Source organism: Leptonychotes weddellii, chromosome 6, assembly GCF_054177405.1.
Source record: "Leptonychotes weddellii isolate Sample4059 chromosome 6, ASM5417740v2, whole genome shotgun sequence".
In the NCBI taxonomy this organism is placed as follows: domain Eukaryota; kingdom Metazoa; phylum Chordata; class Mammalia; order Carnivora; family Phocidae; genus Leptonychotes; species Leptonychotes weddellii.
In genome coordinates, this window is record NC_138374.1 from 92,381,206 (window position 1) to 92,397,395 (window position 16,190).

The 16,190-nt window shown below is 45.1% G+C and overlaps 1 protein-coding gene across 1 annotated transcript in view; it reads right to left on the reverse strand.

Annotated features, from left to right (window-relative positions):
- Positions 1 to 16,190, reverse strand: part of TNR (tenascin R) — a 399,529-nt gene that overhangs the window by 185,640 nt on the left and 197,699 nt on the right. Inside the window, exon 2 of the mRNA XM_081824643.1 lies at positions 5,195 to 5,314. The gene's annotated coding sequence lies outside the window, so the exon portion shown is untranslated. The remainder of the gene's footprint in view (positions 1 to 5,194; positions 5,315 to 16,190) is intronic.

Genomic DNA, 16,190 nt, shown 5'->3' on the forward strand with positions numbered 1-16,190 from the left:
AGAGCATCCTCCTTGCGGTCAGGATCCAGACTGCACCTGGCACATAGTATATACTCCATGCACGCTTGCAGAATTAAGTTGAATCTGTTGTTTGGGTGGGTGGGATGCACTGTTATGCATGGATCAGAGTGGCTATATAGTGAGAAGTGAGTCTAGACTATTCCTCCACTGAATTTGGGATAAGAAGAGAGAGTCACAAAATCAAGGGAAAGCTGTTTTTGTTTGCTCATTTTAATGGAAACCAAGGTTTGTTCGTAAGCAGAAGGGGAGGAACTGACAGAAAGTAAGAGGAGATGTGAGTGAGAAAAGGGGTAATGGCTGGGTGTCAGCCCTGGAGGAGGTGACAGGGAAGGGACTGAGAGCTCAGAGGAGGAGTGAGCCTTAGAAGGAGGAGGGACACTTCCTCTCCAGAGAGACAAGGTAAATACAGCAAGTTGGGGAGGATGACCTTGCAGGAGCATTCTGAGAAGAGGAGCAAAACCAAGCAATGCTCTTTCTGCATGGTCCCAGGCTTAGCACAGGGAGAGGCAAACACCCAATATGAGTACACCTTTCCCATGTAAACTGCAAGATGTGGAGAGAAAACATGACCTCAACTTTGAACTATCTGTTTATATTCACCTTTGGTTGGGTTCCCACCCTACCTCCCACTCCATTCCATTTTTGACTTTTTCTAAAGTGTACAGAAGAGTATTACATTGTGAGGCAGTCACACCTAGATGGCTTCCTAAGTATGTGTCCCCTTCCTGGCCTTAAAGCCAACTGTAAGAGTTATGAGGGAGCTGACCATATTAACCAAGATGAAACATTCTGACCATTTTATATTATTCCCCACCAAAGTCAGGTATTAGCAATAGTAATACTGAATTAAATAACTAAATAGTAGCTTTTCAATCAAGGTTTGTTGCCTGGAACTGAAAGTTATCAGAGGGTGTGGGATCACAGAGAGAAGTTTCCCCACAGAGTTTCACACACAGATTATACCTTGGTCCTGTGCCCCTGTCCCCACCTGACTTTTCCTTAATAATGCATGATCATGGAGACACATGTACACACAGGATCCCAGACCTTTCGAGATAAAAGGGACCTGACAGATGCACACAAGCCCAGTCTCAGGCTGCAGAAAGGCATGGGAGAAGTCGTGCTTCAAAACCTGTCTGCAGTCCAGAGAAGCCACGAAACTGGGAGCTCAGCTCCCCAAATATCACATTCATCTCAATTTGGCAAGAGGCTGAAAGCCTATCTGGGGCCATTTAAATTCTAATGTTATTAAAGGCTCATCTAATCAGTTTTTAAAATAAGCTGCTTTCAAATGCATGGGGAATGAAGGTAGGATAGAAGCAGGCCAAGTGAGGCCGTTCAGATCAGCCTGGTGAACGCATCTCTGTTTGAATTGCCAAGGAGCCATGAGGCGACCTGCAGGTGAGACATCTGCAATTCTAACACCAACCCATGCCAGTGGAGAGCTCTTTGTAAGTACATGGTGGGAGAGGGCTAATCTGGACAATCCATGCTCTCCTGTGAGGTCAATCGTACACATGTGACAAGTCTTGGCAGGGAAAGATGGACTGGCCTCGGAGCCAGGAGGTGGCTTTGAGATTTAATCAACAGAGCAGCTGGTGCTTCTGAGAACTACCTCTGAATACTGCATCCTGGTGACTTCTGAGAGTTTCCACCCTCGGGAGGGTCAGCAGGATCCAACACCCCTGCCTGGATAGTTGTTCACTGGCTTCAAGGTAGGCCCCTCACATCCAGCAGTGCTTTGACTATCCCTGGTCCCAAAACCTTTTGTCAGCCCTCTCCTGAAATGGAGCTTAAGCCTGATGTGTTTACAGCTCTGATGTGGTTTGGAATTATGATTCTGATTCTGACACCAATTCCAATGTGTGGGGTTTTTTTCCCCCACACCAAGCAATTTTTTGATACCAGCTGTGTGTGCTACAATTCAACTCAGTTCTGACACCGCTTACCTGGAGACAGTATCAGATTCCCCAGGCTGAGGCCTCCGACCCACGTCAGATGCCAATTGCAAGTCCCCTTTACCTGTGCTTCCAACTGGCTCTAAATCAGTTTCCCACGCCCCCCTCCTCGGGCTCAATTAATTTGCTAGAGCAGCTCACAGAACTCAGGAAAACAGTTTACTCACTAGATTGCCAGTTTATTACCAAGGATATTAAAGGACACAAATCAACAGCCAGATGAAGAGATACACAGGGCGAGGTCCTGAACAAAGGAGCTTCTGCCTCTATGGAGTTTGGGGCCCAGCATGGTGGCATGTGGAAATGTTCTGGCTCCCCAACCTGGAAGCTCTCTGAACCCTGTCCTTCTGGGGTTTATGGAAGCTTCATTACACAGGTATGATGTGTTAAATCATTAACCATTGGTTGTTGAACTCAATCTCCAAACCCTCTCCCCTCCCCAGAGGACTGCAGTTCCAACACTCAAGTCTCAATGTTGGTTTCCAGCCCCCATTCTTAGGTGCATTCCCAAAGTCCCCACATTGACATAAACTTGGGTGTGGTTGAAAGGGGTTTGTTATGAATATAAGGACACCTTTATAGCTCTTATTGATGAGGGAGCAGAAGCCAAGCTGAGGACAAAGCACAAGCTGACACCCCACAACACCCCCATCACACACGCACACACACACACAAACACACTCCCAGGTGGGACATGTGTGACATTCCTCAGGCACTCCTGGCTGCCCTAAAGCTAAGGGAAGGGAAAAACAAATGGTTAACTAATAGAGATCACAGTCCAGAAAGAGAGGAGTCTCCCTCAGTTTATAAATATCTTAGTGATTTACAAGAAAAAAGCATTCTTATTAATAGCCTAACTTCTAGAGACCCATAAACTCAATTTCCTGGAGCCCTAACATCACCCACCCATCCATAGTGATGTAGGAAACAAAGGTAGAAGGGAATGTAAATAAAATAAAATTTCCTTATAAACTACAGCTCATTGGCAAGGACCTGAGATAGGCAGAGTATAACATTCCTCTGGGAAGCTCCCAACTGTCTTAATGTTAATGCTTTACTAGAGGGAAAAACAACTTTTACTTGACTATGGCAAGGCCTCCAGAATCTTGTACATCCTCTTAAGCATATGAAAGTTCTTTTGAAAACCTCCCCTTTCCTTACCTCCCCAACTCCCCAGTATATAGTCATTCACCCCCTACAATCCCCGTGCAGCAGCTCTTTCTGCCCACGGGTCCTGTCCCCGTGATTTAATAAAACCACCATTTTGCACCAAACACGTCTCAAGAATTCTTTCTTGGCTGTCAGCTCCAGACCTCACCCCACCGAACCTTACCTACATTCAAAACTACATCATCATCACTTAGGACATTTTAAGCAAGGGTTTTAGGAGCTCTGTGCCGGAAACTGGATGAAGACCAAATATATATTTCTTATTATAAATAACAAAATCATAAGGATAATCCCCAGGGCCTGCTTTAATCATTAGGCTCATCCTTGCTTTTCATGAGCCTTCTCTGATTCAGTCTGCCCAGGTCAGACCAGGGCAGGGTTCTCATTGCTAGAGTAAGACTAGCTCCAGATGGGATGAGATGCTTGTCCTCAGGGCTCATCCCTCTCCCACTGTATCTGCACATTGGCTTCTCAGGTCCCTCACAGACTCTCCTTCTGGCTGGCAGGGTCCTGGGCTCCCTCTTTCATCCCCCCACCCCCTCCATCAGAAACTTCAGATTTCAGAGCTGATGAAAATAGGTGGGTGCTTTTGTCAGGTTAATGAGTTGTTTTACATTTAAACCAACATTCTTTAAATATTTATTCAACATCAGTTTAGAAGAAGATGACAATGACGGGCACCCTGGATCTCATACCCCTGTTGAACCCACCTCATTCAGAACTCAGCTCAGAAACCAACCATGTTTATTTGAACAAGTTTCTTTGGCCAGGGTGAGGGGTGGGGGGGGATATTAATCTTGTAATGCAAGTGGTTTGTCAAATATTCTTTTAGCTACACAGTATGTTCTCTCAGTAGAGTGCCAGTAAGTACAAATGTCTTCATCTTAATACATTTCCAGGGACGGTGTCCTTACAGCTACCCTTAGCTGCCGCCCAGGCGGTCCACCCCGTTCCAGCTCTGCTTGGTTGCAGAGAACTTGATCTCAACCAGCTGTTCACATAAAAGCACCAAATTAACCAAATTGCTCTAAATTGTGAATGGCTGATAGCCAGCTTAATGCTCTAAACTCTCTTGTGAGTTTCTAGGCTCAAAGTTGTCTTAAACAGCCTGGGATACTTTGTAGCCAATGTCCCCAAGTGAGGCAGGGTGTTGCTGTGAGTGGCCTGGGCTGATTCAAACTTGGGGCTTCAGAATAGACTTGTCTCTTGCTGCAGAGTGCTGTGATAGATAATGAGTGCATTATGAGTCTGAGGTTGGAAATGAGTTTTTCCTGAACACATTTTAGCAACCGTATAAACAAATAGAAAAGGCTGGTGAGTCTATTATCATTGTTTTGTACAATAAAAAAGGGGCACACCTATTTGAAAAGTTCCGAATTCCGTGTGTCAAATTTGAGTGTCAGGGAAAGTTATTAAGGGAGCACAATTTTCACTGTGCCCATCAACTCTGAATCCTGAGAGCCTTCTCCCAAGGACCATTTTTCAGAAAGTTATTATTTCAACCTGAAAATTCTTTAGACATATATATGTGGTGTGGAAAAGGAATTAGGAAAGCTTTTAAATTAAAAGAAATAAAACGACAGGTTTTTCCTCTAGCCATATAAATGGTTATGGATAGAGATAAAGAGATGGATATTTTTTCATAATACTCTATTAGAGGTTTTGGAACTCCAGAAATTTGAGTCGGGCTGGTGAATAATTTAGCACCGATTCCTGCAGGCCCAGTGCAGGCGCGGTTGGGCTGGGAATCAAGCCTCGTCTCTTGGAGGGACTGAGAGCAGTAATACACTTTTATTACTGACCACATCATGAAATGCATTTCAGAAATATTTCATGAAAAGCCAAAACCTTGGTGCCCGGTTTCCCCAGCTTTTGCCGAGATGGCATGAAGCCCAGGGGAGCTAATGCTCTTGAGCACCTCATTTCAGGGAGGCTATCCTGAGGCTGTTATTGCAGTGACAAGAAGCCTCAGTCCCTGTGGTCACAAGGGAAAGCCTCAAACTGGCCATCTCTGTGATGGACGGTAAAAGTTTCACAGGAAATACCTTTAGTGATGGGGTCTTCGATGTCTTCTCTTTCCCACACGCTCTTCAATCCTAACTCCAAGAGACCTGGATGCAGGTCTGTGATGATACGTCTCTGTGCAGGTGTGATGATATGTCCACCTGAAACAGGAATAGGGAGGGAAGAAGGATGTTGATGGTTTCAAAATAAGGAACCTCAGTTTCCCTCAGTTTCCCTTTCCATCCCAGTCACCATATCTCCTTTTCAGTAAACTTGGAGATACACCACGTGGATGTCGAAAACAAAGAAAACTGGTATATTAAGTTATTTTGTTTCCTGTCCAGAGAGTTCTATTTATTTTATTAATTTTTCTTTCGTTCACTCTCATAGCTTTGCCATAAAGCCATAAGTATTTAAGGAAAAAGCTCTACGGAATGATTATAAATCCAGAAATGTGTTTTGGGTGACAAAACTGTTCTGAGATCTTTGCAGGTGGCTATAATAACATGCTTCAGCGATCTGATGATGACAGATGTCCGGCACTTCCTCCAGGAAGCCGCCCATTGCCCCTAAACTGGGGTCCCTCTTCTGTGCATAATGTCCACATCACTCATACGTTCCCGTGTCATAAAAGTCACCACTTATTGTAAAACTCCTCGTCTGTGCTGTTCTCCCTCTGGACTCTCTGTCCCACTCCCTACTTTGGCTCTCGTCCCATGCACAATGCAGCACAGAGAAGTTCACCAAATACTCGTTGAGGAAATGGATGCAGCGGTGCAGAGGGCAATCCTCTCAGGCTAGAACCACCCCCTACAAAAGCAGTGGCATCTACTGCGAGTGGGGAACGTCTGTGTCAGCAGTTTGTCAATCTGTCTAAGCATGGCTCCCATGCAGAACTTGGACCAGTGCTCCCCCTTGCACAATTCCCAGGGACCATCGACACCATCCATTACAGGATGATTATGCCTTCTTGGGCTTGCTTCTTACAAATCTTTGGAGCCTTCTCCCATGGGGACACTGAGCCTTAAGGATCTCATATGTATTTGCAAAAATCAGTTAGCTCTGGAAGGAGGAAAGAGCAAGGCTTTGGCTACAGTGTAGGCTTGCTCATCTAAGTTCTTCCTGAATAAATTGAACTTCCCAAGGAAGACCCCGCCTGGAACCTGAGAATTGGAAGAAACAGAAAGATCATTCAGTTCTGGAAGGGCAAATAGGTTTCATCTCTGGTGAATCCTCCCTCCAGTGTATCAGTAGTGGCTGCTTGGAGCATGGGGTTGGGAAAGATTCTGAGGCTGCATCACTGGGAAGGAGAGTGTTTATCGGTAGACTTGCCCAGGAAGGGGAAGCATTGATGGTGACATAAATGTGAGGTGTTTCCCTCCTCCTGTCCTAATCTGACTGCTCACCAAATGGAATAATTACACTTCCTCTGGTCAGTGTAATTTGCACAGTGGCTGCCCAAATTTGCAGCCCATTTTTCCAGCAGATAACTCTGATACTAGAGATTTTCTTCTTCCAGGGAATTAAAACTCCCTCTACTTTTTGTTTCTACCCATTGATCTTTTTATTTCTCACTCTAAGAGGTGATGACTTCACCCTCGAAAAGCTGGCCCAATCTCTTTTGAGCCAATTAAGTCAAAAGTCATCAAACATGTTAGCAAAATCCCCTTCAATTTCCTCGATTAAAAACCGATTCCTTCGATGTGCTATTTTATTATCTATTTCTCTAGCTAGGTATAAGCATAGTCGTTCACTCTTTTAAGTAATGTATATTCATTTACAATAGTTTAAATGTCTTTGTTTGATAGCCTCAAAATTATAAAAGTGACATGTTCACGGTACCATATAAAACAATATGAAGATGCATACGGAAAAAGCTAATCATTCCCCCCCCAACCTCAGCCCCTTGATGTCACACTTTAATAGTCCAGCCTGTATTTTTCCACACTGTCATGAGTCAAGTTCCAGGGAAGCAGACTGAAATAGATTATGTGCACTGAAGGGTCACTGGGGCACACTCTTGTGGGGGAGTACAGGAAGCAGAGGGAGCTCTGGAGCTGTCCTGCATTGAGGAGGGACAGGCCTTTGGCCCCCACCTGTCTTTGGCTGTCACAGTTGAGCAAAGCAGCTCCTGGACAGGAACCCAGCTGTGAGTTGTGAGCTGCCCACACTCCCAGCACCTGGTGGGTGAGTGCCTCCGTGAGGTGGTACCTCACAGCACCCACGACACACACACTTCCTCATGCTCATTGAAACCCAATCAGGCACATATACACAGATATATGATGTTTTTGTTTATAGTTTTTAACCGAAATTCTCTGCAACTTGTTTCGACTTAACATATGAGCATCATCCTTTTTCCCCTAATTTACTTATGCGTACATACACATACTTTCACAAAATGGATGGTATTATACATCGAGGCTTTTTTAGTGCCATGTCCTTATTTTTTTCCTCTATTACTTGCCTCTCTCCACCCACTCTCCCTCCTGCACCATCCACATTCCCCTCAGCTCCCATGTTGACAGCATGGGATGTAGACTTCCGTCCTTTCCTTCATGCTCATCTAACCACATATATTCCTCTGTGGGTAGATGCTCTGATTTGGTGTTTTGGTCATTGGCAGCACCCACGTATTAAGAGCATTCTGAGTAGCTGGGTCTGTGGCAGGCACTGGGGACGCAGCCTCTGCCCTCAAGGAGCTCCTGCCCATAGGGGAGAGAGACACCAGACAGGAGTTACAACAGTGGAGGTTCACTCGTGGGGGCAGGCGCCAAACACACAGTTATTTTGAGAATTAGAACTAGAACTCGGGGTCCCTGCATTCTAGTCCTTCCCATTTAACTAGCTTTTATTTATTTATTTACTTATCTATGTATTTTATTTTTTAACTAGCGCTTTTTTTTTAACAGGTTTCAAACTGTAGGCTGAACAATGGCCACATTGAATTAGAGCAAGTGTGTGCCAGTCTTCCTGAAGTCATGACTGTACTCGCTGTGTTCTAGAAGCTCATATTGAACCCGATATACCAGCCCTCAGATACAATGTGCGTAACCTCACTCATAGACACACTGGAGTTGATGAACAAGCCAGACAGCCCTGAAGAGACCACACAAAGGCACCATCTTAGAGTAGATTTTCATATAACCGGCAACAAGGCAAATGATTATTATAACAGAAATGGATGCTGGTGGGTCAAAACGTGAGCAAGTATTCCGTGTAAGGAGTTCCAAGGCAAAGCTGTTGGATAAATACCTAGTGCAGGGCGCCTGGGTGGCTCAGTTGGTTAAGCGACTGCCTTCGGCTCAGGTCATGATCCTGGAGTTCCTGGATTGAGTCCCGCATCGGGCTCCCTGCTCGGCGGGGAGCCTGCTTCTCCCTCTGACCCTCCCCCCTCTCATGTGCTCTCTGTCTCTCTCATTTTCTCTGTCTCAGATAAATAAATAAAATCTTTCAAAAAAAAATACCTAGTGCAGCACTCTAACTCCCATGTCCTTTCAGCCTACACAATGCGTGGGGGACCAAGGGAGAGGGGAAATGGAACCCCAGGAGATGTACACACAACCAAGGAGCATGGCGACCTGACTCCCCAGCAGCTTCAGCAAATTGATGTGTTCTTTTGTTCATTCTCTCAACCCACTCAAATACCTGCACTTCTGCCCTTTATGCCCAACATTGCCTTGAAAGCCATTTTCTGGGGTCAGCTTATAAAAGCTCATCTTTGAAAAATATAGTTTTCCTATGAAATATGTCTAGAAAATGTGCATTATATTTTCTCTCCACATCAAGTGCTAATCCCTTTTATACTGAATGTGAGTCCAGCAACCTGAGGGGCTGGACCTGGACTTTGTTGCTTGGGCTCCCTGCCCGTGACTGCCCAGGCAGCATCTGGGGAATTGGGTGTTCCAGAGAGTGCTACCCATGATGCCCTATTGATCCCAAGCACGGATTTCCTCCAAAGTCTTGGGTCTTTTTCCCCTTCAGCCTAGGTAAATTGTGGGCAGAAGAACAACACTGCCAGGCCAGGTGGGACACAGCAACCAAAACCTGCAAAGCTTTCAGATTTCGCAAAAACAGTTCGTTTTGATATTCAGCATAAACCTTGGTACTTGGGTGGTTTGGGTTTGTTTACTGCAAATTGCTGAAGATGTCCCAGAAGTAGCCACGTGATTGCAAGGATGTCAGTCAGTTCTAGACAAGACCATCCAATATGCTAAAGTATTGTCAATTCATATTTTTTCTCTTACAGTTGTTGGTTGCTGAAAATGGATCAGATTTTCAGTACAACAGCCAACAAATTGTACTTAGTCATCTTAATGAGAAAATGGGAAATTAAGGCAACTATTGGTGATCTGACCCATTTTCAACTCCTAAACTCACAAAGTCTCCTTTAAGAAGGTACCTTGAATGACTACTATTTGGGCTCCTATTTTCAGCCTACACGTTTGAAGGTTACTTAGAAAGATTTCTCCTACCCATTGGTATTGGCAAGACATTACAATTCAGAAGGATGTGAAGTTAATGAATGCATTATCCATTGCTGTATAAAGATTACTCCCAAACTCACTGGCTTAAAACATTTATTATCTCATGGTTTCTGTGGGTCAGGAATTCCGAAGTGGTTTATCTGGGTGGTTCAGGCTCAAGGTCTCTTGAAGTTTCAGGTAAGATGTCAGTGAAGGTTGTAATCATCTGAAGACTTGCTAGGGCTGGAGGCCCTGGTTCCTCGAGGACTCACTTAGATGGTGCTGGTTGTCATGGGAGGTGTCCCCACGTGGGCCTCCACAGGGCTATTTGTGTGTCCTCACAGCATGGCTATCTCCCCCCAGAGTGATGGATCTAAGAGAGAGCCAGGGGGAAGCTAGCACATCTTGTATGACCCACCTTATCATTTCTGCAACATCCTATTGATTACATAGGTTAATGCTATTTAATGTGGGAAGAGGCAACACAAGGGTATAAATACTAGAATGCAAGGACTAATTGGTGGTCATCTTGAAAGCTGGCTACCATGAAGCCTTTTTGCCTTTATCAGTAATGGCAAAGACCTGGAAAAAAAGCATCTCTGTGTCTTGTATCTCCATGGAACAAGAAATGGAAGAGGCTGGAATTTTGCTGTGAGGATTAATTTAGACAATAAAGGGAAAAGGCTTAGCTTGATGTATGGCAGAAGGTAGGAGCTCAACACTTGTTAGCTGCTCTTTCATTTTCCCTCATTCTTTCCCCTCGGGGTCATGGTGCACCATCAGAATGATGGTTAAATGACCCTAACTCAGACTGGGCCTTCCCTCCTGCCTCACCTCCCCCCTCCAGCCGTGGTTTCCAAATCCAAGGAAGGGATTCAGCCTTGGTGGTTTAGGTTTGTTTTCCCTGAGGAAGATTTGCTGAGGTTTAATAAAGTCAGGATGTGTGAGAGACACTGCAGTTCTTTCATATCTTAATTAGCAATTAATTAAGTGGAGGTGCGGGTGTCTGGAATATCTGACAGACAGGCTCAATAATTATCTTTTATCATTATTACTAATGGAAAATATGGTCAGGGTGGTTCAAGATGCCCCAGAATTTCAGCTTTAATTGAATGACCCAGTGGAGAATGAAAATGAGCAGTCTGCCCTTTCCACATTGTTTTATTAAAAACATTTTGAAATTTGGTGGTGCCTTGCACTCAGGAGTTTTCCTGGCCTGTTATCCTGGACTGTGGTCTTTAGCTAGGCATAGAGGAAGTGGGGTGCATCACCTCAGGGTGGCCGGGTCCTTCCAGGAAAGCACACGCTCACATTGTGAGGACTGTGCTGACAGCATCAACATCCTCCTCCCGCCCATCCCCAGGAGAGGTCTCTGTTTGGAGGTCAGAAGAGGACATTGTTCTAAGATCTGAGCTGGAGAAGGGAAGGGAGGTGCTTTTCTAACGTTGCTCTGGTGATGGTGGCCCCAGTCTCATGGGAGTTCCTTCTGGGAGGTGCAGTAAGACCCTAAGTTGATGGTTAGCAGCTTCACAACCTCACGTTCCCATAGGAAGTACGGCAAGCCAAGAGTGCAGAATCTGGCCACCACTCCGATGACTTGGGGAAAGTAAGCTGGGGCTTGGCGTCCACCCTATTCTGAACTCACACTCAGGGGGTCCTCTGTGGGTGCTCACAGGGACCAGACAAGCCGCTCCAAGCCTTCAGTCTTCCAGAGGTGACCTATGACAGCTGAATCTTTGTCAGACGAGGTTTTCACCCCAGAGACAGCTGCACACGGTTGCCACAGGGGATCATTTGGGGTGACACAAGGGTCCTTCTCTGTCCACATGTGTCTGGGTATCTATAGATTGTGCAAGACCTCCTAGGTGCCGTGCTACCTCTTTATCATTATGCCCAAGTGGATTTTTTGGACGAGCCCTCCCGCTCTGCCTACATGTATCAGGGATCTGATCTGAGCATCTGGCAGGCTTGGAGTCTCGTCAATATCCCTCACTAAGTGGGTAATTTTCATTATTCACAATTCATAGCTCCAACTTAAGATCATTCATCAGGTCTGATGCGAGACTTGAGATCTGTGGGATAGCTCCCATTTGTGGGGCTGGAAGATTCCGGCGTGTCCCCCTAGCTCTGTTTCTTGACGCTTGGCCCTGCCTCTGGGTGATTGGGCTGTAAAGGGCAAGGCTCCTTTTCTATGACCAGGCTGCATGTAGTTTCTGGCCTACATTCGTGGTGCTTTGAGTTGGTTCTTTACTGAGCGTTCCCCGTTCCTTGACATCCTTCTGAGTGACACTGCAATTTAATAATGGGAGGAGATTGAGTACCTGGAAAAAGGATTAACAATGAGCTCCATGTCTTAAAAATCAAACTGTTAGCAGTGGTTCTAGCAGGGTCATGTGGGTTTTTTTTTTTTAATTTCCTTTGTCTTTTCCCATTCAATCTAAATTTCTTAACTTTCCTATTATGTTTCTATTTTGCTTTAATAGTGTGAAAGTAAGTGTGATTTTAAAAATTTAAAGAGTATGGTTGTAACTTATTTATCAGGTCTTATATCAATGGTGCTTAGCGTGGAGAGTCCGTGAATTTAGATGGAAAAAAAATTATATCTGTCTTTTCACTGACCTCTAACAAAAATTTAGAAGTCCCTCTAATTTTAAATGTGGGCAACAAGTCACAATAGCCTTAGCAGTAGCTGTAATTTTGTCACCAATAGAAGTCACAGATATTTTTATGTCTCATTACAGTTGTTGCAGATAGGTTGAAATATTGTTTAAGCTTATTACTATCTCAAAATTACAGTACTTATTAGAGCTGCCAGCAGATCTGGTTATTTACTGTGTTAATAAAGAAGCACATATATTACCATACAGCAAATTTGGTTTTTTAGTATTTTGATAACTGCCTATCAATAAAAATGCAATTTCTTTTGTAATTCCTATATATTTTATTTTATGCATTTATACCATTATTCTGAGAAGGGATTCAGATGCATCAGCAGGCCAGAAGGGTCCATGACATGACAAGGGTTCAGTGGCCTTGGCTTAAGAGGGGAGGGGGATACTAGCATGTGTTGACACAGCCCCGATCCAGGTCCTAGGCTTTCTGTGCCTTGCCCTGCTGAATCCTCCCTAAAAGCCTACGAGAAAAGTGCTATTATTACTCTCCCCATTTTAGAGTCAGGAAATGGAGACATAAAGAGGTTAAGTAACTCGCCCAAGGTCATTCAGCTTCTAAGTGGTAGAGCTGATGAAGAGCTCAGGCAGGTGGAATGCAGATGGCCTCCTTTGTCCTTCCCTTTGCTCCACAGATGGGTCAATATCACATGCGCTATTTCATTTGCTTGTGTGTGGCCATGCCGGATGGAAGTGTGTTGCCTGGAAGTTTGATGGCGTGTGCTTGACCTTTCCAACTGGAATGCAAATACCGCAAAGACAGGGTCTGGGCCATTTTTCTTTATTGATCCCTCTGAAGTCCCCAAGGTGGTAGAATTAAGGGATTATATTTTGAGCACAAGGTTGACTAGCAAATATTATAGAATTTCAGCCATTGAAGGTCTCCCTGCCCCCCCAACTCATGTTCCGGCCTCACCTGGGGAGGCATCATGTCTCTTTGGCCAACCTGTCTGTTCTTATTCTGAATGTCTCTATTCCCAGCACCTACTCTGCCCTTTCCCTGCCCCTTCTGCCCTTCCTACCTCTTTTCCCACAGCCTCCCTGCATCCAAAGGGAGTGGAAAGTTCTTAGGGTCAAAGCCTGACACAGACAAATGCTTCATTACCAGGAGGCCTCGGGTACACAGTGCTCAAGTCATCACCAAACTCTGCACACCACCCTTGGAGAACACTAAACCAGGGCCAAATTGCATTTGTTAGACATCCATCACCAGGGTAATTTCCTGCCTAAGGATATGTGCTTGCCTCAGTGAAAGGAGCTGAAAATGAGTCCAAAAAAGGGAAAGAGAAAGCTTTGGATCTAAGGTAAGCCCTGGCCCTCTCTTCATCTGATATTCAGCCCTGCCTTGCCTGGTGTGGACAGAGGGTTTTGATGCAGTCAGCACAGTCCTCACAATGTGAGCGTGTGCTTTCCTGGAAGGACCCGGCCACCCCGAGGTGACACACCCCACTTCTTTCCCTTAAATGGATCCTGTGGACAGCTAATTGGCTAAGGCAGGACTTTGCTGGCAAAGGTGTCACCCTCAGGGCCAGAGGCTGAGTATATTTTCTCTGATGGCAGCTCTCTGGTCTTCCTCAAAGAGAGCCAATTTCTCTTCAAAGGACCTGACCCACAACTATACGACTGGCCCAGGATATCCTGTCTCCTTGGAACAAGTTTGGTTTTAATTTGTTACATATCACTGGATCCACAATTTAGGGAGGATCCATTGCTAGAGGGACACAAGGTCAACCTCCCAGGCATTTGAGGAAGATCTCTCCTGTGGTTTCAGTTGGGTTGTGAGCCAAAGCTCTGTGGCTTCCCCATTGGTCAACATGAGCGTGGAGGACACAGGATTCGAACTCTGGGCAGAAGACACAGCACCCGAGTCCTTCTCTTTTGTCAGGGGCAAGTCAGGCACTTCTGTGGACCAGGGCCTGCTCTTGGGGCCTGTGACCTGGGGAAGCAGGTGGGGAGTCACCAAGTCAAACAGGAAATGGATTAAAAGAATAGCCTGCTATAAATCCAGTGGGAGAACCATTGTCATTTTGAGTGGGATGACTCTTTTTTTGGGTGACATTGTCCAAGATCAAAATCTGGAGAAGTAGTAAATATTTAAGGTATCTGAGCCAGGGCAAAATAGGGGAGGCAAAGCCAGAGGTCAAGAGCTTAGCACATGTAGGAGCAGACCAGGAAGTTGGGGACAAGGCCAGAACAAGGCAAATGGGCCCTTGGGACCACAATCAGGGCTGGCGTGTCCAAACTTGCTCTGCTCAGATGCTGGCCTTGGGGGAATTGGGCAAAGGAAGTATAGGATTGAAGCAGTATGCCCCTGGCAGTGTGATGACCTGGCCATTGTCCCTGGGGCTACAGTGGCTTGAGTAGAATCTCGGTCTTAGCATGACCTGAGGAGGTGGAGGAGTTCAAGCCAGTGCAGAGGAGTATTGATGGTGGGGTAACATAAAGTAAGTCCTAGAAAATGAAGGTTTACTTTCTTTAATTGTTCTAAGTGTTCAAAAATTAATATTTGATCTAAAACTTTAAATTCTTAGTGTCCCAGTATGAGCCAAGGTTGTCTAGCCTTGTGTTTTAGAGATTACACTAGCGCCATTTTGCGGGGATTGATTCTTTTTGGGAGATACTGTCCATGGGATTGCAGGACGATCTTCATGTCTCACCTCAATTCACCCTATGTTGGCAGTTGGCCCACCACACACATATTTCCAAGCATTTTGACCACCATACACATTTTGACTACCATACACACATTTCCAAATACTCCCAAGGTAAGAGGGAGGAAGGAAGTCAGAACTTCCAGCATGGGCTAAGAGGAAAACCATGCTTTCAACTTTTTCACTCTCTCACATCTACGTTTGAACTGACATTGTGAGTTCCTCGAAGGCACAAATAGTGACTTTTTCATCACATCTCCACCAGGGAGGTCCTGGTCAATATAGACAGTATAGCCTTGAGAATACTGTGGAGGGAGGCTCCCAAACAAAACCCCACCCTGCTTTCCGTGTTACACTCATCCATCTGCACCCCTCCCCAGGGAAAAGAAAAGGAAAAGAAAACCAAAAGAAACAATAAAAATGAAAACCACTTACTGATCACTTATTTTCTGCCAGAACTGAAAATCACTGGAGATAAAGAGATGAATAAGAAATGATTCTGGCTCTTGAAAAAGAAGATCACAGTCCTTGGGGAAAATACAGTCGTGTGTATGGAAAGATCTATTTGTGGGGCTTCTGTGTCAAGAGTTTAATGAAGGTATGAGCCCTGAGAGGGCTCACAGCAGAGAGGAATTTGATGAAGAGAGAAGTGCCAAGGCTCAGAAATGGGAGAGAACATTCAAGGCCGAGAGAGCCAGTTGAGCAGAGACCTGGTGAATCCTGAATCTTTAAAATCCATTTCCTTGCAGTGAGGTTACAAGTGAGATCCTTTCTGATTTGCGTCATTGACATTCTAAAGAAACCTTCTGGGGATGGGTCAGAACCAAGAAGCCCCATCCTTAGGCCAGGCAATTGCTTATACAGTGTGATTGGAAGGTCTTCATATTTCATATACCCTCCAAGTCCCTGTTCTGAAACCCGAATTTCTACTATTAGATTTATACCATTGTCTTACTATTTGCCCTTTCCAGAGAGATTTGCATTTTATTTATTTTTATAAAGATTTTTTTTATTTTTTTGAAGATTTTATTTATTTATCTGACAGAGAGAGACACAGTGAGAGAGGGAACATAAGCAGGGGGAGTGGGAGAGGGAGAAGCAGGCTTCCCACAGAGCAGGGGCTCGATCCCAGGACGCTGGGATCATGACCTGAGCCGAAGGCAGACGCTTAATGACTGAGCCACCCAGGCGCCTCTATAAAGATTTTTTTTAAATGTATTTATTTGAGAGAGAGAGAGAGGCAAGCAGAGG